Source organism: Manis javanica, chromosome 8 (assembly GCF_040802235.1).
Source record: "Manis javanica isolate MJ-LG chromosome 8, MJ_LKY, whole genome shotgun sequence".
Lineage (NCBI taxonomy): Eukaryota > Metazoa > Chordata > Mammalia > Pholidota > Manidae > Manis > Manis javanica.
This window is the reverse complement of record NC_133163.1, coordinates 25,842,076-25,869,343: the sequence shown is the minus strand read 5'-3', so window position 1 is coordinate 25,869,343 and position 27,268 is coordinate 25,842,076. Positions and strand designations below refer to the sequence as shown.

Genomic DNA, 27,268 nt, shown 5'->3' with positions numbered 1-27,268 from the left:
AGCAAGGGACCAGGAAGTTTCAAGATCCAGGTTTTTATTTCTGCCGAATAAAAGCCAGTGAGACATCCTGGTGACGTAAGGTTGGATTACACAACTGGATGTTTGCTCTCACTGGTGAACTGCACTTTCTACAGTTTTCAGCAGGAAGGGGATCTGCACTGGCCTGACTTTCCTGGAAACTTTTGCGAATGGCCTGGAACTGTGGGAATCTATTCAGCTTCTCTGTGGAGGATGGGTAATCCTGATGAGCAATACTTTTAATGCCAGGGCACTATTTTTGGCAGTGTGCTCAGAGCCCCTTTACACCTTCCTCTGTCCATTTGCAAAGTCTTTGCCCTTTTCAAGAGTCAGCTTCAGGGTAGTGCCCCCTGTCAGCTCTTCCTAACTTCTCCAGGCTGACTTAAGGCCCTTCCCCTCAGTTCCCGTAGGGCCCTATTGTGGAACTTCTATGTGTTCTCACATGATAGGCTAATTTTCTTTTTACGTATTTGTTGTGTCCCATTAGACAGTGAGTTCCCAGACAGCAGGAAACCTGGCTGCTCATTCTTCTAGCTTGTTTGCCCACAGTAGGTTTACAACAGATGACGGAATCCATGCTGGGAAGCTTAATGGGCCAGGCAGGTATGTGAGTAAAGCATGCCAGGGACAAGACTCAGACATACTTCACTTACATATCGTGTATGTACGAATATTCTGCACTTTCATGGAAATAAGTTCTCCACCATGTCCTGAAGCTCTGCACACTGCCTTTTCAATTTATCTTTCATTTTCTCATTTATGGTAGAAATCTGGGTACAGAGAATCATTATTCTGAGATAACAGCCATACCAGCACACAAATGCTGGTGGCTGACCCTTGGCCTTATTGCCTGAAGACAGTAGGGAGAGGGTGGACAGGGCAATTGTGGAAATGAAGGGCACATGTTCCCTCTAAAGAGGTAACCACTACCTAGCCAAAGCCAACTAATGCTGTGGGGAACACAGGCCCAGTATTGCCAGATCTTCTAATTTTTCAAGAAACACTGGTAGTCCAAAATTTTATGTGAAAGCAGCACATTTTTAGAGGTTAGTAACTCATTATAAAAATTGAATAACCATATCGGTTTCATTAGGCCGAGAGTTGTCAGTTTGTGACTTTGGCTGTAGCATCTCCATTATAGTGCTTATTACATTGTGTTCTGATGGAGCACATGACTGGCTGCCTCATAAGATGTGAGCTTATGGAAGGCAGGGATTGTGTTTTGCCATGGTACTCTGGTGACATGGTGCCTAGCACAGAACGGGTGTGCAGCTGACACTGCAGAGGGTGAGGGGTGAGGAACAAAGTGTGCTGAGGATTCTCAGAGACTGAGAGGAGGATTATGGGGAGGACATGGGCAATGAGTGGCACACTGGAGGTACAGTTAAGGGGGTGGTGATATAATGTAGGAAGATGGTGAAAGAAGATGTACCAGACCCAACCCTGAGTTTCAGGGAGCTTGAACTGCAGTAGTGTATGTCTTTGAAGAGCAAATGGGCAAGCAGAGGTCTAGGTTAATGTACTGTTGGCCTCTGGTCACTTTAGACTGGGAGTCTAGGATGGTCCATCCCAACACCAGATCATTGATTCTTTTCTTCAACAAATATCGAAGCTTACTGTGTGACAGGCACCATTTAAGGGGTTGGTATATTTCAATGACCAATAGAGATAAATTCCCCTGCCATAATTGAACTTCTATTCTCATCATCATTGGAGCCATAAAAGCTAATTACAAGTGTACTTAGTTGTGAAGGAGGTTATCACCACCCATAGTGGTTAGCTGAGTGAGCCTGTAGTGGGCCAGGATATCCTGAAATGACCTGCTGGCTTTGAAGCCCTGTGTGGCCCCCATGCTAAATTGGCTTCTAGGCTGGGGTCAGTAGGCACAGTTCACCTACCCAATCCCTTCCCCTTGGCTCCCAGGCAAGAGTCAGTATTGTGAGCACCAAACTCCACGAAGTCCCAGATTATGACAAACCTTTCAGGGTCCCAGCCTTTCTAGAGCACCACCTTACTTCCCCAGACACCTTTACCTTTATTTGACTCTTATAGCCTTAGCATTTTTCTGGGAGGGCGTGATGAAAAGTCATTCCATTCTTCACCCAACTGGTGCCTCTGACAGTGAAATGCCAGTTAGAAGTCCAGGATTCCTTCTCTCCCTGGGTTAAATGAGGCTTAAAGCAGTGTGGGCAGCCTCCCTCAGGGCCACATGCTCACTTGCTGTGTGGGACTTTTTGGCTGTTTCTTTTCTAAAATTAGATCCCAAGCCTTGTGTGTGTGCCCATTTACATTCCAGTTCTGAGTGTTTGACTTGATAGGTTTATTTTTGTCCCCTTGCTGACTATATTCTAGAATGCAGATATCCGTGAAAAAGTAAATATGGTACCTGGGGGCTGTCAGACATACTGGAGTTACTTTAGAGTTAAGTAGGAATTAATTCAAACAAATGATGATTTTAAAGTAAGGTGGTGGCGTTTGGAGCTCTGGTGAAGGAGGCAGAAAAGTGGTCTGCTGGAATGGAGAGAACCCAAGGCTTGGCATCAGAAAACCGGGGTTGAGACTGGGCTCTGTTGATTGTCTGGATCTTGGACAAGTCCACTAATCTCTCTAATCCTCCATTTCATTATCTGTCAAATGGTGGTAACAATACCACCAGGTTGATGTGGGGATTAAGTGAGATATGCATTTAAAAGTGCTTTAAAACCCGAAAAGCACTACACAAACGTTCATTCATTCAATAAGCCAGTAAATGAATGAGTTTTTGGACTGTGCTTCTCTGTTTCTATTAAAGGGCTGCAGAAAAGGAGGATGTAAGCTTGGGCCTCTTTAGAATTGATTTGGAAGTCTTTTCAAGGGCTTTTGCCCGTTTATCCATAGTTCAACAAGTAGCAATCCAAAACAGTTTAATGCTTTTTGGGTGCTGTGGACTTTTCTGATGGAGAGTGGGTAAGAACACAGGCCTTTGGGTCGGGCAGGCCTCAGCTGAATCCTGGCACACATTAGTTCTGTGACTCTGAGCAAGTTACCTCTGTGAGCTCAGTTTCCTCGTTGGTCAAATAGGAATAAGAACACTACACACTCCATACGGTGGCTAGAAGGAAAAAACAAGACTGTAGATATAAAGGCTTTAACACAGTCTGACACACAAGTGCCCAGTTATTATGAGCTAAGCATTATTATTATTGCTAACCATTATTCTTTCTCTAGAACTTGGGTGTTCTTTTAATTTTGCCTTAACCCTCTCTTTTGAGGTTGTAAACTGGTGATCTTCAGGCAGAATTTAGCCTACAGTCAAGTTTTGTTTGATCTGAACAAAGTAAAAAATCTTTTAACTTGGCTGTTATCATTTGTAAATTAGCAAACTTCACATGAAAATCCAGATTTGGGGCTTCTCCTTAATCAGAAGTTGTGGCTCAGTGAAAATGCTGGGCTTACGTTCTGCATGGTGGCAGTCGTCTGGAGCTGGCTGGAGCTGCTAATGGAGCCTGCTTACATTTGGCCTGCCTTCCCCAGTGCACTGCACCACTTCTTACATTAATACACCTGGTCAGGTTCATTCTCGTTTGATCTGCCTGGCCCCTGTTTCCATGTGAGTTTAAAACTCCTGCTTTTTTAGAACATACTGATTTTCAGGTACTCTTGTTTATCTATTAGTGTTGAATTTGGCAGCATGCATTAGAAACTCAACCTGCATACTTGAAAAAACAGGTGTGATTTCTCTCACAGCAGGAAGTCCGGTGGAGGGAGGGCACAGCTGGGCAGGTGCAGTCACTGGAGAATGTCCTGAGTTACTCTTGGCTCTTCTGGTTTCCGGTCTTCTGGTTTCCTGCTCCACCCTCTGGAGCTTGTGACTTGTTCTCATGGTTGCAGGATGGCTGGTTATTCCCCAGGGATCAGATCTGCATTCTGTGTAGGAAGAGGGAATTGTTGAAGACCTTAATACATGCCAACTAAGTGTGTTCCTTCTTATCAGGAAAACAGTACCAGGGACCCCACCAAGTAGCCTTGCACTTACATTTCAGGATTAAGTCTTAAACTAGTTTCAAGGGAGTTTTCAACTGCGCACATTGCAACACCCATGACCTTGGGGTTTTTGATTAGGGAGCTGAGGAAAATGGCTATTGAGTAGGTAGGTTGCAACTGACATGGCAAAGTTTTTAAAAATAGAATTTATACAAAGGTTTTTTTCTTGGGAGGCTTGGGTATGAAAGGAAAGAATTATTTTTAGCAAGAGCGACAACAAAAGTGCACATTCCTCTCTAGTTTTCTAATTTAAAGTTGTGTAGAGTTCTGTGAAAATCAGATGCCCCGGAGTTCCTGGATACCTGGTGGGGTTGCCTGTGTCAACTCTCTTCCTGATGTTTTCTTTCTTCATGTTCACTCTGCAACTGCTTGGGGCTCTCTGCCTGTAGGGTACCGGTGGTCGCTCAGCCAATTAAACTCTTCTCCCCTCCCAGAGAGACAAGGGAAGCTCTCTTTATTTGCTTGGTCATTCTGTGAATTTCCAGTAATTTGAAAGAACTTAACTATTTGTGCTGATTAACCAGAAAGATGGACTCTTGTAGTCTTACTGATTCAGAGTTGATTAGAGTTGTGCCTACTTCTTTAGTGTTGTCAAGAAGATAAAATCAGGCAATGCACATAATGTGCTCAGTGCGGTGTCCAACACAGAGGACTCTCTCAAGAAATGCGAAGTACTGAGAAGGTTTATGACTGTCCTCTTCTGGGTCTTTTTGTTTATGCCACCTGTCACAAATTAGGCTTGGATCACTAGACACATAGTTCAGTTAGCAGTTCAGGCTGGTACTACAGGTACTGAGAATTTCACAGGAAGATGGTTCCATGAGTGTAGGTGAGTGTCTGTAGGTCTGTCGTGTGTAACTGTCTCTGGGGAGGGCAGCTCTGGGAGTTAAACTGGATTTCCCTGCTTGAGCCTCACCTTCTGTCCATTCACATGATTCTGTTCTTACACAACTCCTTTAAGAAAAGACCCAGACACTTACCACCATGAAGTTACACTACTGTACACTGAAGTTGGGGAAAAGTAATCTTGGGCAAAACCTCTCAGGGCTGGTCTATTTTTTGGGTGAGCATTTCTTACTTGGGTGTAGCTCTCTTTGTGGCTTAGCTTTTATTTTGCAGATTGTCCTTTTAATAATAGTTTTGGCTTATATTGAAGCAATTGCTACCTCTCTGTTTATTACATACAATATCTACTTAAGCCTCATGGTAGCTCTTCAAGTAGATACCACTATGAGCTCATTTTAGCAAAGAGGACACTAAGACTTTGGTGGGGTGACTGGTCCAGAGTCATTCAGCTCATCTCTGTCCTAGTCTAGTTTCTCTGATTCCAGCTGGTGCTTAATCAACACCTATTCTCTCCCACCTATTAGAAAGATTGCACAATAGTAGAGAAAGGCTTTTGAAGAAAGCAGAGAGACTTTGGGGTTATTCTCTTGGATTCCTCCTGGAGTGGGAGTAAGTTCTCACTTGATCACCATTATTCTTCCACTTGTCTAGAGGAAGAAGTGTTTGAGTCACAGCTGTTCCCTTTCTCTGGCCACCAACCCCCGCCCCTCACCCCAATCCTTTGGGTGTTCTTCCTAGGATGCAGAACTGAAAGTTAGCCACATTCTCTCGCAGGAATCTGAGAAATGCTGTTGGGCTCATGTTCCCAAATTAGGCCAATTTCCTCATCGCCCAGCAGCTTCGCTCAGCTGGAGCTCCCTTGGCGCTGTGCATTACGTCTCTTGCCCTCCGCCTGTTCCCTGACTGGTCTGCCAGCCCGGCAGTTATTTTCAGCCCAATAGGATTATCTGCTGACCCTTTTTGGTGACATTTTTCTTCTTTCTCACAAAAATAACTTTTCTGATTGGTCACATTTTTCAGCCTTTTTCGTAGTCTCTCTCCAATGGGCTGGATCGAATGATGCTTCTGATAACGTCGTCAAAAAGGGATGCAGGGAATTTGATGTGGAACTGTTCATGAGGAATGCATTTTCCACACTTCATATTTATGTCATGCTTTGCATGCTTCGGTTTTGAACTCTCCCTTGGGGTGGATGATGTGCATCGCTGGCCCTTCCCTGAGGCTGGCCACTGTGTGGGAGGGAATGTCATCTCAGGGTAGAGCCTGTGATGAGAAAAAGCATCTTGAGATTCTCCTATAGCACTAGCTTGGGCTCTTTTGATGTCCCAGTCCAACTTCAATAGCTCATGCCTCATTTTACTACCCGTAGAGCAGAGAGATGCTCTTGCTGACTTCCTGCAAGTCCCAGGGTAAAAGGTGGTGCTTAGAGAGCCCTTTTAAGATCCTCTTCCTCACCTGTGGGGAGGGTTAAATGAGAAATCCATGTAAAGAGTTTAGCCCGGTGCTCCATTAAATTAGCTGTTGGTACCATGATCTCCACAACCTGAGAAGTAAATGGGATTGCCATTTTATCTTCAATCCCAGCTCTGTCAATTACTTGGTGTATATCCTGGGCAAGTTACTTAACCACTTTAAGCCTGTTTCCTCCTCTGTTGAATGGAGGTAATAGTAGTAGCTATTTTATGTGGCTGTTGGAGGATTAATAAGGAATACAGAAAGTTCTTAGGACAGTGCCCAGCACATGCTATTACTGTCATTAGCTGTTTCAGAAGAGAATTAGAAAGTGTTACCAATTTATCTTCAATTGCAATTCTGTTCAGTACAGAGGCCTTTGTATTTCATAGAACGAACTGGCCCTTAGGTCAAAGAAACATTTGGATGAGGAGTTCTTTTGGTGAGAATTCTTTGTCCACTTGAGAGCCATTTTATTTGTCTCCTTCAGTAGCACTTCCGCCAATGCCACTGAGCAGTTACCTGAGAATACCTTTCCATCTTCCTGACAAAACCTAACCCGCTGTCTTAGAGGTCGGCAGTCTTTGCAAAGGATAATCCTTAACTTCTGACTTACATTATTTTGTCATTCTGGGGGAATTTGGATAAAAGGTGAAAAGGGCAGGAGTGACCTTGGAGTAAATTCTAACATCTATTCAGTTATTCATTTATTTCCTTGTGAAACTTGATCAAGAGCTTTCTGTATGCCACGCATTGTGCTTGTAGCTGGCAATAAAATGATAAACCAGGCATGCGCCCTGCCCTCTTAGAACCATGATCTGGCAGCTTGCAGAGAAGTGCATACTGGGTGGGAGTGAACACAGAAAGATAAGGGAATACCTCCATTGAGCCCCTTTTACTCTTGGGAGCATCCAGGAAGTCTGTCCAGGAAAAAGTCATGTTTGAGCTGAGACTTGAAGGATGAGTAGAAGTTAGCTAGGGGAGGGTGGGGAGGAGAGAATATTGCAGTGGAAGGATGAGGATGTGTCAAGTTCTGGAGGTGAGGGAGGGAGTGTGGCATGTTGGATATGTTAGTGGAGCAATCAACTGTACTGGTGATGGGGTAGTGGTTGCAAGTGACTTTTGCAAGCAGTGAGATAGTTTTCAAATATTCGAAGACCCTTGCCTTTTTTGACAAATGAACCATGAGGCCAGAGTTTCTTAAATGACCCTGAAATAATTGGTACAGTTATGAGGGTTAGACAGTGACCTCTCTATATTTTTCTAACCTTGTTTTTCCTCAACACATCTTTAGTGCAGCCATTACATTTCACCCTGTGCATTGGCATTTGCTCACAGGTGTCCTCAAGTACTGTTCAAGCACTGATGACTTGAAACAATTCTGGTTCATCTGTTATAAGGAAGTGCTTAGTAGATCGGTAGTTTGCAGTGTTCATACTTCATTTATGTCCTAGAAATTCTTAGGATAGATTCCTCTGAGGACAGATTGTTCTTAACATTTATAGATATAGGATAGATCCTAGTGACCCTAGGAGAAAAATCTGCCCATTATCGAAGTGATATTGAATCTATGGTGATCTAACAGTGTTTAGAAAACATTTTTTGATTTCACAAAATAAGAGACTATGTCAGCCAGATTCTGCTATTACAGGTATATGCTAGATGCTTAATAAAACGTGTAAATGAATCAATCAGTGATACAAGCCAAGCAAATACCTATGACCTGTCACTAGCGTGTTGCCTTGATTAGGATGATAAGCCCCAGCATAGATGGCTCAGTGTCCCTAATTTGCTTTAAACCAAAACACACGTGATTTAACCACCACAGGTCATATTTGCTTATGACTCATTACAAATCACTTTTCAGATTCTGTTGTAATACTGGAATTTAGTTTGATGCTGTTGGAGTAAGCAGACTACTGGCATGTGTTCAGAAATTTTGGGGGGGTGGGTATGTGAAACTTTTCATGGTAATGATACTTTTATTGTACTGAGAATTGACTTATATTTCAGGCAAGGTTCCCAGAGCACAGACTTCTCAGAATCTATGGCTGTAAATACCATTCTATTAGGGAAAAAATTACCAAGAATTAGAAAAATGGTTTAGGCCACTGTTAACTTGGACAGCAGCAGTAGCCTTATCACTGGTCTCTCCTTTTGTATTCCCCCGCTCCAGCAGTTCAGCTAGAGTGGCCTTGTGAAAATAGGCATCATTCATTTTATCCTCAAAACCCTTTATAGATATCCATTGTGTTTAGGATAAAGAATCCTAAATTCTTACTTAGACCCTTTGTGATTTGGGCATTTCTTACATGTGACATAATGAGTTATAAAAGATCACCAAATGCGAACTTCCCAGGTATATGTGGTCTTCATCCACAGTGCCTGGGAACACTACAGAGCCTTAAAGGTGAGATGGGTGTCTTGTTATGTTAATGAGAGACCTTTGGGCTGGAGGCTGAATCAGCCAGGGACCAGTGATTTAGTCAGGCATGACTATGCAGTGGAGCCCTCCCAAAACCCCTGAGAGGAGCACTTGTCTGCTGTTTTGCATCCTGCTTCTCTGTAGGGGAGGCCTTCCACACTGGGGGAACCAGAGCACTTCCACGTGCCACCAAGCCAGGCCCTAAACTTCACAAGGATAGAGCTCCTTTATTTGGGACCTTGCCCCATGTATCTCCTCATCTGGCTGTTGTATCTTTCACAGTATCCTTTATTAAACTGGTACATGTGTTTTCCTGAGTTCTGTGAGCCACTCCAGAAAATTTATCAAACCTAAGGGGGAGGTTGTGGGAACCTCTAATCTGTAGCTGGTTGGTCAGAAGCACAGGTAACTGGCTGGGGCTTGCGATGGACGCCTGGAGTGGGGGGTGGAGGGCAGTCTTGTAGGTCGGTGCCCTTAACCTGGGGAATTTGCTGCTGTCCTTAGGTAGATATTGTCAGAACTGAGTTGAGTTCTTGGACACCTTGCTGGTGTTCAGGAATTGCTTGATGTCATGATGAGAAGACCCCCTACCCCCACATACACATTGGACTCGGGTCCGGGAACCCATAAGGAATTAGTAGGGAATTCTCTACATCTCCAGCTTCATTTCACATCTGCCACCTTACTGTGGTCACACAGTTGTTGCTTTGCTTATGTAGTTCCCTACTGTCTTGCCAATGGGTTTCAGCCCCAGGCAAGTTTGCTATGGATTCAATGTAACCAAAGAAATTGACAGCAAAATGTTGCTGGGGTGAAAGGGTTATACCCAACTTTATTTCCAGGTGGCAGGTCAGTCAGTAAAATCCCATTCAGTCAGAGCGAGTCTGCATGCAGCAAGCCGGTCTCTGCCTCTGGGCCCCTCTGCCTGCACAACCATCCTCTGGGCTCCTCTGGCCGCACAGCCGTCCTCTGGGCCCCTCTGCCTGCACAGCCGTCCTTTGGGCCTCTCTACACAGTCATTCCACACAGCCCTCCTCTGGGCCTCTCTGCCTGCACAGTCATCCTGCATAGCCATCCTCTGGGCCTCTGTCCTCGGCCCTGCCACCACTCCAGCTTTTGCTTTCTGGCTGCAAGGCTGCCATGCCACGGTGTCATGCCCAGAGCACTGGGTGGAGCTCTTTATATAGAGTCAACAGCCATGTATTGCCCACAGGTGTGCAGTGAGCTAGTCAACCACAGCCAGGTGAAAATCCTGGCCACCGGAACTCTCATTTTATCCACACCTACTTCTTCTAGTTCCCTAGAATACCATAATTCCATAGGCAGCATGTAGACTGGAATACAGAATAGAGTAGAATAAAGAGAATAGAATAGTTCCCTAGAATACTGCCCACTCTTTTCTGGGCTGACTCCTATTTCTCTGAGTTCAGCTTGATTATCACTGCTATTAAATGAGAACATTACCTTCTCATTTAAATTATAAACCCCTCCCACCACCATTTTACTCTCTTGTAGCTTTTCTTAAAAAACTTTTTCTCCAAGCCCTCACCACAGTTTGTACGTTTGTATAATTGTTTAGTTCTGTGTCCCTCTGTAATAGTGAGCTCCAGAAATGCACGTGCTGTGCCTGGAGCCTGCATACTTTGTAGGTTCTCATCCAGTGAATGAGGAACAGGTGTGGGGGCACAGTGCCCTGCTTCTGGGACAGGGTGGTTAGTTTGAGGTGCCGGGGAAAGCCCTAGCTGGGGATTCCAGGAGGCCCAGCTATGTGATGCTTGTGCTCTGGACTGGGCTCAGAGCTCGAGCTAGCGATTTGGGAGTCATTAGTACTGAGGTGGAAGGGAGAGTCGGTGGGGTAAGAAGAGAAGAGATCCTTGGACAGAACCCACATTTGAGGAACACACAGCCAAAGAGTAGTTCCAAAAGGAGATCCAGGAGGAGTGGCCAGAGGGGAGGGGGGAAGCAAGGCCCCTGTGGTGTCCTGAAGCCAAGGGTAAGAGAGAGTGTCAAAAAGCTGGGAGGGGTCAAGAGTGATGTCCTTGTCACTGTTAATGAGAGACCTTTGCCTCACCCCACCCCCACAGGGGCAGGGGCTAGAGGCTGAATCAGCCAGTGGCCAATGATCTAATCAAGAGGGAACCAATAGAGTCCAGGAAGGCAAGACCCACCTGATCTGGGTCTGTTGGAGTTAGAGTAGGGAGGGAGGCCTCTGAAGTTCACATTCAAGTACATGCATGGCTGTTTTCAAAAGGCATCCCTGTACCACATGCAGTGGTCTTGCTTACACCACTGGCATATGGATCTGCTTTGCAAACAAACTAAAACCAGGCAGAGGGGGTCAAGAGGAGAGGTCAGTGCCCAGAGACATTTTTAAGGGAAGATAGATAGGATGTGGTAACAGATTGGCTGTTGGAGGTAGGAGAGAAGGAGAATCTGGAGTTGCCCCCACATGTAGCTAAAAAGACTGAATAGACAAGAATATTTTTGAGACCAAGAATTTAAGACTCTCGGCAGTGGGAGAGCAAGAAGAGATCATTATTTCTATCACATTGGATTTGAGTTGCCGTCAGTATTTTCAGAGAGGTTTGTCAAGTAAACAGTTGAAAATTTGGTCTAGAGCTTAAGAGAGAAAGTTGAAGAGTAGTGGTAACAGATATAGTCATCAGCATACTGGGGCCTCTGAGAAGAACATAATGGAAGCACTCCATTTGGGTGGCACACAGACCCTTCATGATCTCCAGGTGCAAACGTGTGAGGGTTGTAAGCAGAGAAGAGATAGCATCATTTGCATTTTAGAAAGCAAGAGCGCTTTAGCAATAATCGGTCAGGGACGGATCCAGGTTTTGTGAGTCCTGAAGCGTACACAATTTGGAGGCCTTTTTAAAGAAAATTCAGAATTCAGAATGAGATATGAAAGGAAATACTTTACAATGAGAAAATAAATCACAGCTAAGTTATTAGAGCTTTGGGTATTCAGAGATCTTCTCAAACAGTGTACCGGAAATGCATACATAGAAATGGCAGTCTCCTGATTGAGACCTAGCTTTCCCTTCTTGTCTGGAACTCTCTGTAAATTCCAGGGGCCTGTGCCAGGGTGGAGTATAAATTGGAGGAAGGTGAGACTGGAAGTAGGAAGATCAGGTAGAATCCCGCTCAAAGAAGGCAGAAGATAGTTTTGGTAAGCCTAAATATGCATGGTACAGTTTTCTCCAACACCCCTGAGGAGGCTGGTGTTAGCACAGAGAAGGCATATGGTTGACTGGAGTCAGGTTTGGGGGAGTTCTAGGAGAAATGTGGTAAAAAGACAAGTGAGCCATGATGTGGTGGACCTCTGGGTTGATAGAGAAGGAAGTGAAATCAAGAAGGAAGTTCTTAGATAGGAGGGAAGGAGGGAACTGGGTATTTCAGGGATGGCGTGGTTCCAGGTTATACCATGTTTGAAAAAGTAGCAAGGGCATTGGTGTTGAAAGGGTCAAGAACTATTAAGCTAAGCACTGAATGAACTTTTTATGTGAACGTTGAACTTTACTTAGAAATGATGGGACTAGTTGTAGAGCAGGAATGCCCCGAGTTTGGATTAATCTGGGCCCAGGCAGTTGTGGGTGACAGAGGTAAAGAAAGAGAGGGGATGGAGCTGAACGGTGTAAGTTTCAGAAGAAGTGTTCCATAATAATTCGGAAGAGCTTTGGGGAGTGAGGCAGGAGCCTCACTTGGGACCCTGGTTTGTGGGGTTTAAAAAAATGAACAGGCTCTACTTGAAAGAACTGCAAGAATAATGAAGTCCGTGGGGGAAAGCTGGGATTTAGGAGAGGTGAGGAGATGGAAAGAGTGTGCCATGAATAGAGAATATCTAATCTGCTCAGGAACCGTAAGAGTGATCAGGGAACCTCACTGAAATCATTAGCTAGGCTAGATTTCTTCTCATTATGTAGCATGTCAATAATTACTGAGAAGGACCACAATGATAGTAAAATATTCTTTTAATAATGATACTTTACAGAAAAAGAGTACTGACTAATGTTGAATGTCACTGGTGATAGACTGAAACATTTTTGGTCACATGCCTTTACCCAGTATAACAGAGAATTATGTCACTGTTTAGCCAACTGCTTTTATATTCCATTTTAATCCCTCTGGTGGCTTTTTAGGTATAGCTTTTCATACTTTTTTTTGTAAGTGATTGCTCTAGGGAGTAGAATGTGAATCCTTAAATTACTGGCTACACAGAGAGTTAATATTATGCCACTTCAGATAAAATGTGAGACCCTTGCAGCAATAGAAGTCCATTTGTCCCCTCTCATCTTTTGTGCTAGTGATGTTATATACTTTAAAACTTCATATGTCATGAATCCCATGATACCATTTGTCATTTCACTTTAAACAGTTATCATGTAGCAGAAATTAAGAGGAAAAATCGTCTTTTATATTCAGCCACATGTTTACCATTTCTGTTCTTCATTTCTCTCTGCAGATCCAAGTTTCCATCTGGTGTCATTTTTTAGTCCAAAGAACTTCTTTTAGCATTTCTTGTAGTACAGATTTGCCAAGAACAGCTCCTCTGTTTGCTTGATCTGACAGTATTTTTATTTCATTCTCATTTTTGAAGGATATTTTCTATTGATAAAGAGTTATAGATGGAGAATTTTTTTCTTTTAGCACTTTAAAAGATTGTTGTTCCTTTGTCCTCTGGCCTTCATTGTTTCTGATGATTGTTCTCCTGTATGTAAATCTTTTCTCCTTTCTTTTCCTGTTTTAAATACTTCCTTTTTATCTCCTTTAGTTTTCAACACTTTGATTATGATGTGCCTAGCTGTGATTTTCTTTGTATTGATTCTGCTTGGGATTTGCCTGAGGTTCTTGTTTCAGTAATATTTTTCACCAAATTTGGATAATTTTAAGCCATTATTTCTTCAAATATCCTTTGTTCCATTTTCTTTTCTTGTTCTCAGGACTCCAGTTGCATATATGTTAAATTGCTTGATATTGTCCGTAGGTTTATCTTGTGTGTTTTGTCCCTGAAACATTGTTTTCCTATCTTTTTTTCTTCAAGTTGGATATTTTCAGTTGATCTGTCTCCAGGTTCACTACTAATTTCTTATACTGTCCTCAGACTGAACTTTTCATTTCAGATGTTGAAATTTTAAGTTCTGAATTTCGATTTGTTTTTCCCCTGTTTGTTATTGTTGTAGTTTTTACATATATTCTATTTCTGTTGGATTTCCCCATTTGTGCATTCATTATGATTATCTTTTCTTTTAGGTCCTTGAACATATTTATACTAGCTGCTTTAAAACCTTTATCTGTTAAGTGCAGTATCTGAGTCATCTTTCGGTCAGTTTTTAATTGATTTTCTTTTGATTGTGGGTCACATTTTCATGTTTCTTCACATGTTCAGTAATTTTTATTTGCACACAGTACATTGTGATAATGCATTGTAGATGTCACCTTCCTCTGAAAAGCATTTGTTTTGTTTTAGCAGGCATTTTAATTGTTTGCAAGTCACCTTGAACTAATGAAGCCTTGGTTTTGGCTTTTGTTAGGTTTGCCCTTAGTCCTAGAGCAAATCCTATAGTCCTAGTAGAATGTAGTCTTTATTCCCAAGGTATGGCTCTTCTGGGATTTCTTGGGAAAACCCAAGGTGTGTACCAAAGACCTCAAACTTGGTGAAACTTAGACTCCAATCTCTGTCTCATCATTCAGCTTTTTTTTTTTTAAGCTCTTCACTGGGCCCCTCATGCAGTCCAGGTATTGACTAAAAGATTTTAGGGGAGTTTAAATGCAGATTTAGGGCTCCCTACTTCCCAGGACTTCTCCCTCTTTATTTTTAGTGACTCTGGCAGCCCCCAATTTTGTCCTCAAGTCAATAAAACCACAGCTTTCTGCTTGCATCCTAGCTGTACAGTTGCTGCTCAGACTGGAGAGGTCACTCAAGAAGAAAAATCCCTTTAAATATGGATTTTTTACCCAATGCAGTTCTTTTCTTTTGAGAGTCAAATCTCCTCCAGTTTCTGCCTTTTGCTTACCTTCCAATGCCTTCAAATAATTGTCTTAGGTATTTTGTCCAGAGTTCATAATCGTTGTCTGTGAAGGTTTGTTGAATGCAAACTGCTCTTACTGGATCCAGAACCTACCAATTGCTTTCGTATTGTTTCAGAATCTGCTGTGGTTTTTTCAAGTGGTACTGCAGGCAAGAAAAACATGGGAGTGGTTGTTGTAGAAACAGATTGTGTTGGCTTTCTCTTAGGATCACTTTGGAAATTCAGGCACATTAGCTCTTAAGATAGAAAACGTTCTGACATCACTGGTGCACTTGGAAGTAATGATCAGAAACATGGGTATAAAGGAGAACTAGAGAGCTGGGATATGGTCACCACTAGGATGTGAGTGCTTATTCATGTAGACCTGTGCTGTGTACTCATCCATAGAGACTTGTGCCAAGCACTCTGAAAAGTTCATCTAGAAAGGCCTCTAGAGTGGGAGAGGTTGGCCATTTGCTATTTCAAGGGCAGGAGATCATCCTGTACGACTTCAAACTGAGCAGCAAAATTTATGGATGAAGTGACTGTACTTGGGTCGTGCATTTTGTGTCAGGGCACTGTCACTTGGGAGCAGTAGAGCAGCTGGCCTTCAGCCTTTCATTTTTAAGAAACAGTGGGAGAAAAGCCTGAGAGGTGAACCTTGGATTTGGACTAATAAACTAATAAAAAGAGCAGAGCATGATGGGACATTGGTCTCCGGGGAAGTTTTTACCAAAAGGAGGAAACTAAGAACAACCTGGTAAGTTTTTCATAAACTAAATTTATTCAGTTTAAAGGACCAGTCTTTATCTTGGTTTGTGCCCTTCCTAATTTGGGGAAATTGAGAAGGTCCCCTCTTTAATTAAATGATGGTAAGAGGAAATATATATATATACTTTTTAAAAAGATTTCCAACTGCGAACTCTGTACTGCCAGCCACATCCCACTTCTCACAAACAAAATTTGTTTTTCAATATATTGACAGTTCATGAAATCTAGAGGTTTGGGAAACACAGTTCTAGAAGTTAAAAAAACCACTGGGGGACAGAGTGATGTGTGTGCTACTTTGCTAGCCATGGCCGTGCTCTCTGCTTAGAATGTCTTCTCTTGCTTCCACAACCTGAGCGGGATAAAGAGGGATGGCAGTGTGATAGGGCTGATGTGCGGGGTCTCATCACAGTGAACAGAGTGGGACTGGAGCTGGGTGGCAGTGCTGGAGCTCTCGGTCTCCTGTGATGGGGGCCGTCAGTCCATAGCTCAGTACTCATTTTCTGTCATTCACCCTTGAGGAGTCTTGTGAGAGATCAGGTTTCTAAAGGCATCGAGGTTACAGCTTGTTCCTCTGCTCTCAGCTTCCTCCCAGTTATTCCACTCTGGATTTGGCTGAGGTAGCAAGTCTAAACTGTGCTTGTACAAAGTCACAGGTGCCAGGAGGAGTAGCATCTTAGGGTGCCAGGAATTTACACCCTCGATATTGTGCACATTTCTGGCTACACACATGATGGGTGAATTTTAACAAACTGAAGGGAGTTAAGAGAATGACAAAAACATACAGGTTTTGATTTGTGATGAACGTTTAAAGGAATGTTTATTTTGACTGAACTGCAAAAGGTATGGCAGAACAGGGCATTTCTTTAGAAGTGTCTGGAAGGTACAGACACGGAAACAGGGCAGAGTTGATTTAGGATGTCCCAAAGGGATGTAATTGAGATTAAGAGGATGCTACCCAAGGTAGAAAAACCCAGAATGAGTTTTTAGAATGATTTTGGGGGCTGAAATCTGTTCTTTTTGCATCAGTCACATCAGCAAGTACTGTCAGCCCTTTCCCATGAGTCATTTGAAGTGGGCAGTTTGATGGCTATGTTGTGAGCCATGCCATACGGGTCTTTTTATTATGGGGTAGTGGGAATATTTGGAGAAGTCTGACACCACCAGAGTAATCACTAGACACAGTAGTTGTTCTGAGCATCACATTTATTTCTCAGTGAGCAGTGGAACCATGATTTCCTCTTCTTGGTTCAGGCAACTTTAAAGGATTTCTTTTTCTTCAGGGAAGTTGAAATAGGTAAGGGTTGGATCCCTGGCATGAAATGTGTCCAAGGCAGTCCCAAAGAAGAAGCCCTCCAGGGTTTGCATGTTAAAAATGCCCCATTGTCTTAACCCCAAGCATTAAAGATTTTTTCCTCTCAAGTATGCATCTTATTACTTTTATTATTCCTGATAAATAATATAGTAGCCACTCTCTCACTATTTATTGTTTACTGTGTGCCAGAGATTGTCTGCAGTGTTTACAGCGGATCTGTGAGGGATTTGTGACCGTTCTCATTTTACATGCAAGGAGAAGGAGGCCTAATGGAAATGTGACCAGCCCAGGGTTATGCGGCTAGAATGTCGAGATTCTAGAATTTGACTGCCCCTTTTTCCCATCCTGTCCATCTCCTGCCCCACTGCCCACCTTTCAAAGTATAACTTTCTTCTTTGCTTCTCTCTAGCTCTAACCCACTGCTGGTGTGCAGAGAATATCTTGTGATGGGCAGTAAAGTCACAGCTACTTTCCTGGTACAAAGATTTGTATTGCATTTGCCCTAACACCGTTTGGCACAGTGCTAAGACTGTTAACAGTTTATTTTTGGCATCACTTTTTAATCCTGACTTTACCCTTAACCCACCCCTCGGGTCGCCTCACTCAAGAGGTGAGGGTTAGACCAAGCTACTTGCTGGCCGTCCTGTCGTATTGAACATGTTTATATCATCAGCAGGTACCTCTTACTCTGTGCCCAGAACATAAATGAAGGAGGTGGTGCTTTGGGCTTGGCCTTCTCAGGTCGTGTATTTGTCATTGATCCAATCTCTTGTTTTGAGCTTTGTTTCATCCCAGATTTTTTTCAGTAGCTGCTCTGTCTTTACAAGCCTGTTCTAGCTGGCATGCATCTGGAGTCTAAGAAATCATCTGTCATCTGCTTCAGTACAGAGCTTCAGTGTCAGAGACTTGGATTTGAATCCTTGCTCCACTACTTACCAATAGGATAGTTTTAGGCAAGTTCCTCTCTCAGCCTCAGTTTCCTCATTGGTAAACTTGGTATGTGGTAGTGTCCACTTGATTGGGTCATGAAGATTCTTCAAAGCAATCCTAAAGCTTTGGCATATTGTAAACCCTCAGTAGATGTTGGCTGTTATTATTATTATTAGCTATGAATTAGTTGATATGTTCTCTCTCATTGCCTAGATTGGTTTGTTTACCATCGATCAAAGCTTTATGCTTACATGTTCCCTTTTTTCTCTGTATCTTGTCTCTCTGTTTTGTCTCTATCCCTCTTTATACGAGCTCAAACGATAAATGTTCCATGTCATCATTTACATCTGTTTATCTAGATACTCCCTGAAAGGAGTTACCATATAATTCATAGACTGAGAATCACAGAATTATGTAGCACTGGGAAGAATCATTTCTACCATGAGTTAAATCCAGGATCATGGAACTAGTTAGTAGTAGAGTCAGGACTAGAACCCTGATTATTTTTTTATCTAATGTAGTGTTCTTTTCACCACATTTTTTTTTCCTTACCCACATTTCACATATACATATATACACAATTAAAATACAATCCACAGTAAACTGGGGGAGGGCAGTGTAAGGAAGGACTTGTATTTAGAAGCTCATTCTTCTGTCACTTCTAGTTCTGACAGGGATCTCAAGACCTGGCTTTTTGAGTGCAGAGTTGTCTTCTGGTGCTCAGAGTGTTAGCATTAGAAATTCCCAGCCATGCACTGGAGAATGTCCCTGTCCCTGTTCAGCATAGCTCTGCATTGAGCAGATCTATCTGTGAACAACCTCATATTGGTGCCCGTCTCCTCAGCAACACTGCCTTTTTTCCCTTTTGTTAACCCAGACTTCACATGATCTAGTTTCTTCCTTTTTTTAACTTTTTGTTTTTTATGTGTTTTATATATAACTTTTTGCTGAAGTCTTCTGCAGCAAACATCATGACATACTGCTTTAATGCTTCAGCATGTATCTCTAAAGAATAGAACATTCTCCTAGAAATCCATAATTTCACTCCTAACAGTATTAACAATTCCCTGATAGCATCTATTACCCAGTCCGTATTCATTTCTTCCATTGTCTCCAAAATGTCTTTTATAGCTATTTTTTTTCAAACCAGGATCCAGTCAAGAACCACTCCATTAAGTGTCCCTCTCTCAAGTCTCTTAATGCAGAATCATCCCCTGCTGGCCGCTCCCCACCCTTTTAGTGGTACTGACTTCTGAAGAGATTGGGGTGGGGTTTCTCTAGACTGTCCCTCATGCTGGATTTGTCTGATTCTTTCTTCATAGCGCCACTGAACTTAATCCTCTCTCTGGAAATGTAATTGGAAGGCTTGGTTAGATGCTAGTCACACATGTGTGGCAGAAATTCTTCTGGGGTGGTCCTGTGTGCCTCCAGTGGTGCTCATTCCATCCGACCGTCAGGGCTGCTGAGTTTGAACATAGAGTTAGGGTGGTGAAGAGGTACCTCTGTTGTTAACATTTTCTCCCTTGAAATTGTATGTAATATAAGGGGCGATTCTTTCGTGCCGTGAGAGTGTCTAGGTCCCCATCAGTCAGCCTTTCCCCTCATGTTTTAGCATCTATTAACAGGCAAGTTTCTTATTCTTAAAATAGAATTTGCATTTTGATATGTCCAGTTCAGCCTGAAAGAGTTATGTTTACTCACAGGGGTTTGCTTATAAGCTTGGGTGGTCCATTACCATCCATGGCCTTAAATCTATGAGGGGAAAACTCAGGTCTGTGATGAATTAGTTGTTAGATCCAGGGTTGAGGCTGGAAGAAAAAACTGGGAGAGATGGAACAGTGCATGGAAGACAGATCTGAGGAGTAAATGCCAGCCCCTGCGCATATCAGTAAGTGTTAGTCTTCTCTCTCATCCAGCTTGTAAGAACACCTTTCTTGGGTCCTCTTTCAGGTTGCTAGAGAGAGGAAGAGAGCTTGTTTTTAGCCAGTAATCATGATTTGAACATGGGAGCTGTATGTATTGCTTGTAGAAGCTGGAGGATAGGTAGGTGTGAAGTTTGCAATGGCGCTTGCTTAACTAACTGTCTTTTCTGTTGGGAGTTTATGTGTTTACACTGGCTTTTTGAAACAGGTTGCAGTTTGGATTTGGGACTGTTTCATGTTGTGGGGTTTCTCCAGGACCTTTGAGAGTGTGAGAGAAGTTTCTAAACTCAAAAGGCTCCTTTTTTGGCACTGCAGCATCTTTTCTATTTCGGCATCTTAAGAATCTGGGGGAACCATATAAAGATCAGAAATAAGTCTGGCCCTAAAGGCTCCCTCTGGCGTGGTAATTCCAGTTAGTTGAATCTTAGCCCATTCGGATGAGACCATATAAAGAGGTCATTTCCTGAATTTCCCCGCTCTCTGCCTCTCACAGGCTCCTTTTTGTAGAAAGCTGGTATTTCAGGCCCGCAACCACCAGTCACGTGCTTCCAACTCCTTACTCGCTGTCATTCCCGCCCCTGTTTATTTTTGGAGAGAGCACATTTTTGCTTCTCTTCAGGAGCTATGCAGGGTCCTGGCCCCTCTGTCCATCAGGCGGCAGCCCCGGCAGGCTGTGCTCGTTTCCCACACTCAGAGACGTGACTCCAGCTTTCAAGAGAGAACAGGAGGGATGCACTGCCTGAGGGCTACCATCACTTGTTACTATTTCTGTCCCTTCTGGTATTGCACATTGTCTTTTTTAAAGAGAAGTTTGGTTAATGTTACCTGGCAGTAAATCTGCCAAAATTGGAAATTGTTTTCCCAGCAGATATCTTGGGGCTGTGCCTCTGAATTTCAGGAGCAGAGCAGTTTAAACCAGGACTTTTGAATTCTAGGATCAGGTCTTCTCTCAGGCTTTTAAGAGAATTTGAGCTCTACTGTTATGCACCCATCCAGGTTTCCATCACCCCCTCCATCCTTTCCTAACACACAGATAGAAACAGATTTCTTCCAAAGTCGTAATTATTCAAGCAGATTAGTAATATCTTCCCAAGTGCTTGGTCCAGGAGGATTCTGGAGTTGGGGGCCCTCATGAGAAAACCTTCATGACTATTGCAGCCTGCCTCAAGGGTAAGTTTCTAGTTTCAAGGATGGGAGCAAGAATACTCTTTTTCCTTTAAATGCCCTGGCCATTACACAGAGAGCTGAGATGCACAGATTTGAGGAAAATCTAAATCACATGTTCATGTGTCCTCCTATCCTACCCAGACCTGATGGGCAGGAGCAGGGTAGGACCTCTGGCACAGATGGAAGGATCTGTAACTGAAGTCCTACCATTCTTGCAGTGTAACAAGCTTGCAGGACATGTAATAAGCTTATAGTACGTGACTAAAGGCTAAACAGAATTGTACCAGCCCACTTCTCACCACTCCCGGCAATGACTCTGACAGTCAGGCTGGGGAGGGCGTTCAGGCTCTTTGTGAAACAGAGCTAATTAGGTGTCTAGATGTCATTGTAGCTCTTAGGGAGAGCAGCTGGGCATTCAGGGGCTGGACTGTCCATGTAAAAGAACCTACCAGAGCTTTTAAGTTATATTGCTAGAAGCTAATCATCCACTTGGATTTTAAACAGAACATTTGCACTTAATTTCTGCTGCTTTATGATCCAGAGTCACCAGCTTCCACCTACAGCCTGCACCGTGAAGCTACAAATGCTGAGGGGCTCACACTCCCAAAGAGCTTTCCCAGGACCCTTACCAATATGGTGACCAATTAACAGCGTTTGCTGCAGCCTGAGTGTTACATGCTGTCCTGGTATCCGTACACCTTGGGTCTGGGTGCTTCTGGTGTGCTTTTCCTTTTCATCTGTTTTTCTTTCCAATCCAGAAGGAGTCCTGCTTTTTCCATGAAGCTTCCTTGGCCTCTTCTTGTTCTCAGCATTTCCCAACTTGGACCAGTTCTGTTTAGCCATTAGTCATGTACTGTGAGCTCAGCAGGCTTGTCAGAGCCCTGTCTTAAAGATGCCCCGGGAGAAAGGGGCCCAATAAAAACTGCCAAAGGTGATGAGAAAACTGAAGAATTCCGTGGAACTCCCTGTGGTGAGGAATCCTTCTCCGCTTCACCTTTGGACCCTGGGTGCAGCCTGTCCCTGGAATGACTCTCACGCCTCCATCACTGGCGCCTACCTCCCACCTCCACTGTAGCCTCTTGAAGTTTCAGGTTAGGCCGACTTCTAATCACACAGCTTTCACAAGGCCTGGCACACACTGAATTCGGCCTCCCTGCCTCACTAAGTTAGAGGCAAGGACACCTGCTTTTTCTATCTCATCTGGTGCACATAGACTGCCCCCTGCATAGGGAACAGAGTTGAATTCTGGGGAAGAGTTTTTATAACTTGGTAACAGTGGTTAAATCTCTCTCATCTTGACAGGGTATTTGTGTGTGGCCATAATAAGAGTCATAGTGGAGTTCTGTGTTCTTTTTAATTCCTTATCCTTGGACTCAAATACCGAATCATGAACCTAAGGATTCCCCATCAGAGACCAGCCCCTGCTAAATGGCAAAGCCCTGCCATGAAGAGAACGAAGTTCTGCCCGCCCCTCCGATCCCCATCTTCCACCCCTCCCATCCCCAACTGCCCACCCCTCCCATCCCCAGCTGCCCGCCCCTCCCATCTCCAGCTGCCTGCCCATCCCATCCCCAGCTGCCCGCCCCTCCCATCTCCATCCTCTGCGCTCTCCTGAGGTTGCCCAAGACTCCCAGTGCGGAGCGGGGAGAAATGCTGTTGTCTCTACCCCATTTTATGCAAAGGATTTTTGCAACTCTTCCTCTCCCAGGTAACCTGAATGACAAGTTGCTTACATAATTTTCACAACCTTGTGTCAACTCCTGAAGTCTTCAGTCTTAGTGAAAAAGACATTCTGATTTGGGAACTAGGTTTTAAGTTCTGTTGGATGAGAGAGGGTGATTCTTACATGGTGATCTTTTTGTTTTGAAACTGCTGCCCTTAATTTAGCAATGGTACCATTTTGTAATGGGAAGAATATGAGAAAAAAATGTATCTTTGTGTTGCCTCCAGACAGAAAGAATTTTCACTCATCCCCCCAACAGCCATGGCTTCCTGGGGTTTGCAGTAAAAGAAGATAAAGCAGATAATTTTGGTTTTTGGAATCCTAGAGAACTTTATTAAACATACGATGTCTATTATTGGCCAAAGTGACAGCTCAGGCCAGGCTCAAAGGAGTCTTTTTTTTTTTTTTCCTATAAATGGTAGGATACAATACCACTTAAATAAAATAGAATAAGAAAATATATTATTGTACATTATCTGACCTTTCATATATTGATGTTAGTAATAATGATGATGGCAGTGAAGATAACAGTAAAGATACAGGACTTTTTGTGGACCAGGCCCTGCTCTAAGCACCTATTATATAGTCACTACTTTAATTCCCTAGCAGTTTAGCAGTTACCCAAAAGGGTGCATTTTGACAGAGGTTTGTTGCCTGTGCTGCTTTTCCGTGCTGCATGATTGCTTACAGTGCCCTCCCGGTCAGTCTCTGTTCCTCCTATCACCACTGTAATCCCCACCCCATGGTAAAGAGCAGAGGTGGTGTCACGAGACACAAGTTGAGGAATCTTGCCAGTGCCCCACAGGTTCCTCCCCTTCTGGGGACCCTGAGCATCTTACAGCAGTGGGGAGATGCCAGGTGGACTTGGGCACCCTTGACCTGGAGGCACCATGGATTTGCTTGGTTCATTCTTTCCTTCCCAACAACTAGAGCAAAGAGATGAAAGCAGAGGATCCCAGCTGAGCTTTTTGCTGACCAGATGCCTTCAGGAGCCAGGCACAGAGCTTTGGCAAGTAAGTGGGATTCCAGATAAGACACAGGCACACTTCCAGTTTGCACAATGAAGTTGTAAGACAAGAACACATTTCCAACCAAGAACTATGCTATCCTCATTGTTCTCAGAACACCTGATTTCGTTTTCCTTTTCCTGTCTTCCAGTAGATAGTGGAACAGAGATGACTGTACTGGAAGAGAAGCGACTGCACAAGTGCAGTGGTAATAGATGGCAGCTGGCATTTGACTGAGCAGGAAGGAGACCGAAAGGGAGTGTGGGGACTGTGGCCAACTGGAATGCACACATGCTTTCTCTGTAGGGGACAGCTGCTACTCAGCGCCAACATTCCTAGATTGTCCAGTTTTTTAAGAGAAGCTAGAAACTGACACTGTATGTGGAAGCTTCCAACTTTTAAAATTTGTAGCTTAAATTTAAAAACAAAAAGAAACAAAAAGCCACTGGCTGAGCAAAACCTGCTGTTAGAGGTCCATGACCTCCAAATTCAGGAATGTGCATTATCACATTGGGTAGAGAAGTATGGGATGTACCTGCAAAAAGCTCAGGGAAACTAGCTGCGGGCCAGCTTGTTTTCAAAACATCCTTGAAGGGCCCAGTGTGGTTCAGTTCAGTTTAGTTCAACTTAACCTTTGAAGTCTCCCCAGCGTAGTGCCTTTACACACAGTAAGAGCGCAGTAGGGCAAGGTTCTTGGTTTCTGCTTATATGCAACTTGGGTTTGTAAAACCCCAGACTGCCTTGGGTCACTCTGATTCCAGCTGGTCTTTGTACTTTCAGTGCTCACTGCCATCAGCTTCAAGTCCAGATCCCTGGGACAGAGAATTTGATTGGTTCCAGTTGGGTCAGATGGCTGCACCCCTGGGTCAGTCAGCTGTGTCTAAGGGATGTGGAACTGTGAGGTACAAGGCCTGCCCCTTCCAGCCTAGGGGTGGGTAAGCTGTGGGCTGGCAGGTACTGCAGAAAAGATGCCTAAACTGGAAGAGACAATTGGCAGCTCTTAGTACATCTTTGACTTTCCTCGGATAGAGACACACAATAGCTTGTTTACCACCTCTACATTTTGTCATTTCTGAGATAGACAGAGCTCCCCAAACAGCTCAATTACCTAGTATAGAAAACTCAAGTTTGTTTTCTTTAAAGCACTATTTACATTTCCTGGGAGCTAAGTTGAATGTAGGCATTCCAGGACTTGGCTTCTTCAACATTTCCAGCAGGTCTGACTCACCCAGCAGAAAAGCTTAGTATCTAGACCAAGCATGTCCTTGGCAGGCTAGGGTGCTACTGGAGAAGCAGGAAGGAAAATGTATCCTGGTGCAAAACAAACATATCAGAGGCATAAAGGCATTCTGGCACGCTGAAGGGAGTGTGTTCTTAAAAAGTTACAAGTTAGGCTTTAACTGATTTAAAGGGCGTTTCAGTGACATATATTAGTCCAGGGCTCAGCAAACCACATCCTTCCTGCTACATTTGGCCTGCTGCTTGTTTTGGTAAAGTTTTATTGAAACACAACTACACCCATGTGTTTACTTTGGCCTATGGCTGCTTATTGTCATACAGTATCAAGAATTGAGTATTTACAACAGAGACTACATGGCCCTCAAAATAAAATATGTATACCACCTAGTCTTTATAGGGAAAGGCTAGGGAACCTCCTGTTTTAGTCCATTCATCTAAGTATCTCCTCAGACTAAGAACAGCAGTTAAAATTAAGTGAAGCTCTTGGAAAAAGAAAGTTGATATTTCATACAACAGTCCTAGGAGGATGTTGGTTATTCAGAATAGGAAATGTTCTTTGCGTCTATTTTTTTTTAAATTAAGTATCACTGATATATACTCTTATAAAGGTTCCACATGAAAAACATTGTAGTTACTATACTTGATAATACTTCACTTGTATTATCAAGTCCCCCCATACCACATTGAAGTCACTGTCCATTAGTGTAGTGAGATGCCACAGAGTCACTACTTGTCTTCTCTGTGCTACACTGTCTTCCCTGTGATCCCCCCACACCATGTGTACTAATCCTAATACCCCTCAATCCCCTTCTCCATCCCTCTCCACTCTCCCTCCCACACCGCTCCCCTTTGGTAACTGGTAGTCCCTTCTTGGAGTCTGTGAATCTGTTGCTGTTTTGTTCCTTCAGTTTTGCTTCATTGTTATACTCCACAAATGAGGGAAATCATTTGGTGCTTGTCTTTCTCCGCCTGGCGTATTTCACTGAGCATAATATGCTCTAGCTCCATCCATGTTGTTGCAAATGGAAGGATTGTTTTCTTCTTATTGCTGAATAATATTCCATTGCATATATGTATCACATCTTTATCCATTCATCTACTGATGGACACTTAGGTTGCTTCCATTATCTTGGCTATTGTAAATAGTGCTGCGATAAACATAGGGTGCATATGTCTTTTTGAATATGAGAACATGTTCTGTTTGGGTAAATTCCTAGAAGTGGGATTCCCGGGTCAAATGGATTTCTATTTTTAGTGTTTTTAGGAATTTCCATATTGCTTTCCACAATGGTTAAACTAATTTACATTCCCACCAGCAGTGTAGGAGGGTTCCCCTTTCTCTGCATCCTCGCCAGCATTTGTTGTTTCTAGTCTTTTCGATGTTGGCCATCCTAACTGGTGTGAGGTGATATCTCATTGTGGTTTTAATTTCCATTTCCCTGATAATTAGCGATGAGGAGAATCATTTCATGTGCCTGTTGGCCATCTGAATTTCTTCTTTGGAGAAGTGTCTGTTCATATCCTCCACCCATTTTTTAATTGGGTTATTTCTTTTTTGGGTGTTGAGGTGTATGAGTTCTTTATATATTTTAGATGTTAACCCCTGTCAGATATGTCATTTACAAATATATTCTCCCATACTGTAGGATGCCTTTCTGTTCTACTGATGGTGTCCTTTGCTGTACGGAAGCTTTTTAGCTTGATGTAGTCCCATTTGTTCATTTTTGCTTTTGTTTCCCTTACCTGAGGAGATGCACTCAGGAAAAAGTTGCTCATGTTTATATTCAAGAGATTTTTGCCTATGTTTTCTTCTAAGAGTTTTATGGTTTCATGACTTACATTCAGGTCTTTGATCCATTTTGAATTATGGAGTAGACAATAATCCAGTTTCATTCTCTTACATGTAGCTGTCCAGTTTTGCCGACACCAGTTGTTGAAGAGGCAGTCATTTCCCCACTGTATATCCATGGCTCCTTTATCATATATTAATTGACCATGTATGCTTGGGTTTATATCTGGGCTCTCTATTCTGTTCCATTGGTCTGTGGGTCTGTTCTTGTGCCAGTACAAAATTTTCTTGATTACTGTGGCTTTGAATGTTCTTTGCGTCTCATCAAACTTGAATGATTCAGTGGATTGCTTGCTTTTCTCTTGGTATTTCCAGTTAAGAAATGCTGGGCAGAATTCCTGCACTTGTGTTTCTGAATTTATCCAATGCAGGTGAATGCTTCCTGAGCAAAAGTGTCAGTAGATTTTTAATATACCAATTTAGCTTATGTCTTTTGAGTCTCTTTTATATCTTTATTTTATTACTTTCCTGTTTATTAAACTAATAGAGGTGGTTGTAAAATAAAACTTGGAAGATGCATAATAGCACAAAGAAGGAAACTGAAAATTGCCGACAATTCTATTGCTG

At 43.1% G+C, this 27,268-nt stretch overlaps 2 protein-coding genes across 3 annotated transcripts in view; both read left to right on the top strand.

Annotated features, from left to right (window-relative positions):
- The window catches only part of TTLL5 (tubulin tyrosine ligase like 5), a 414,761-nt gene that overhangs the window by 302,310 nt on the left and 85,183 nt on the right, over window positions 1-27,268 (top strand). The window lies entirely within an intron of this gene.
- IFT43 (intraflagellar transport 43) overlaps window positions 1-27,268 on the top strand; it is a 78,701-nt gene that overhangs the window by 3,165 nt on the left and 48,268 nt on the right. The window lies entirely within an intron of this gene.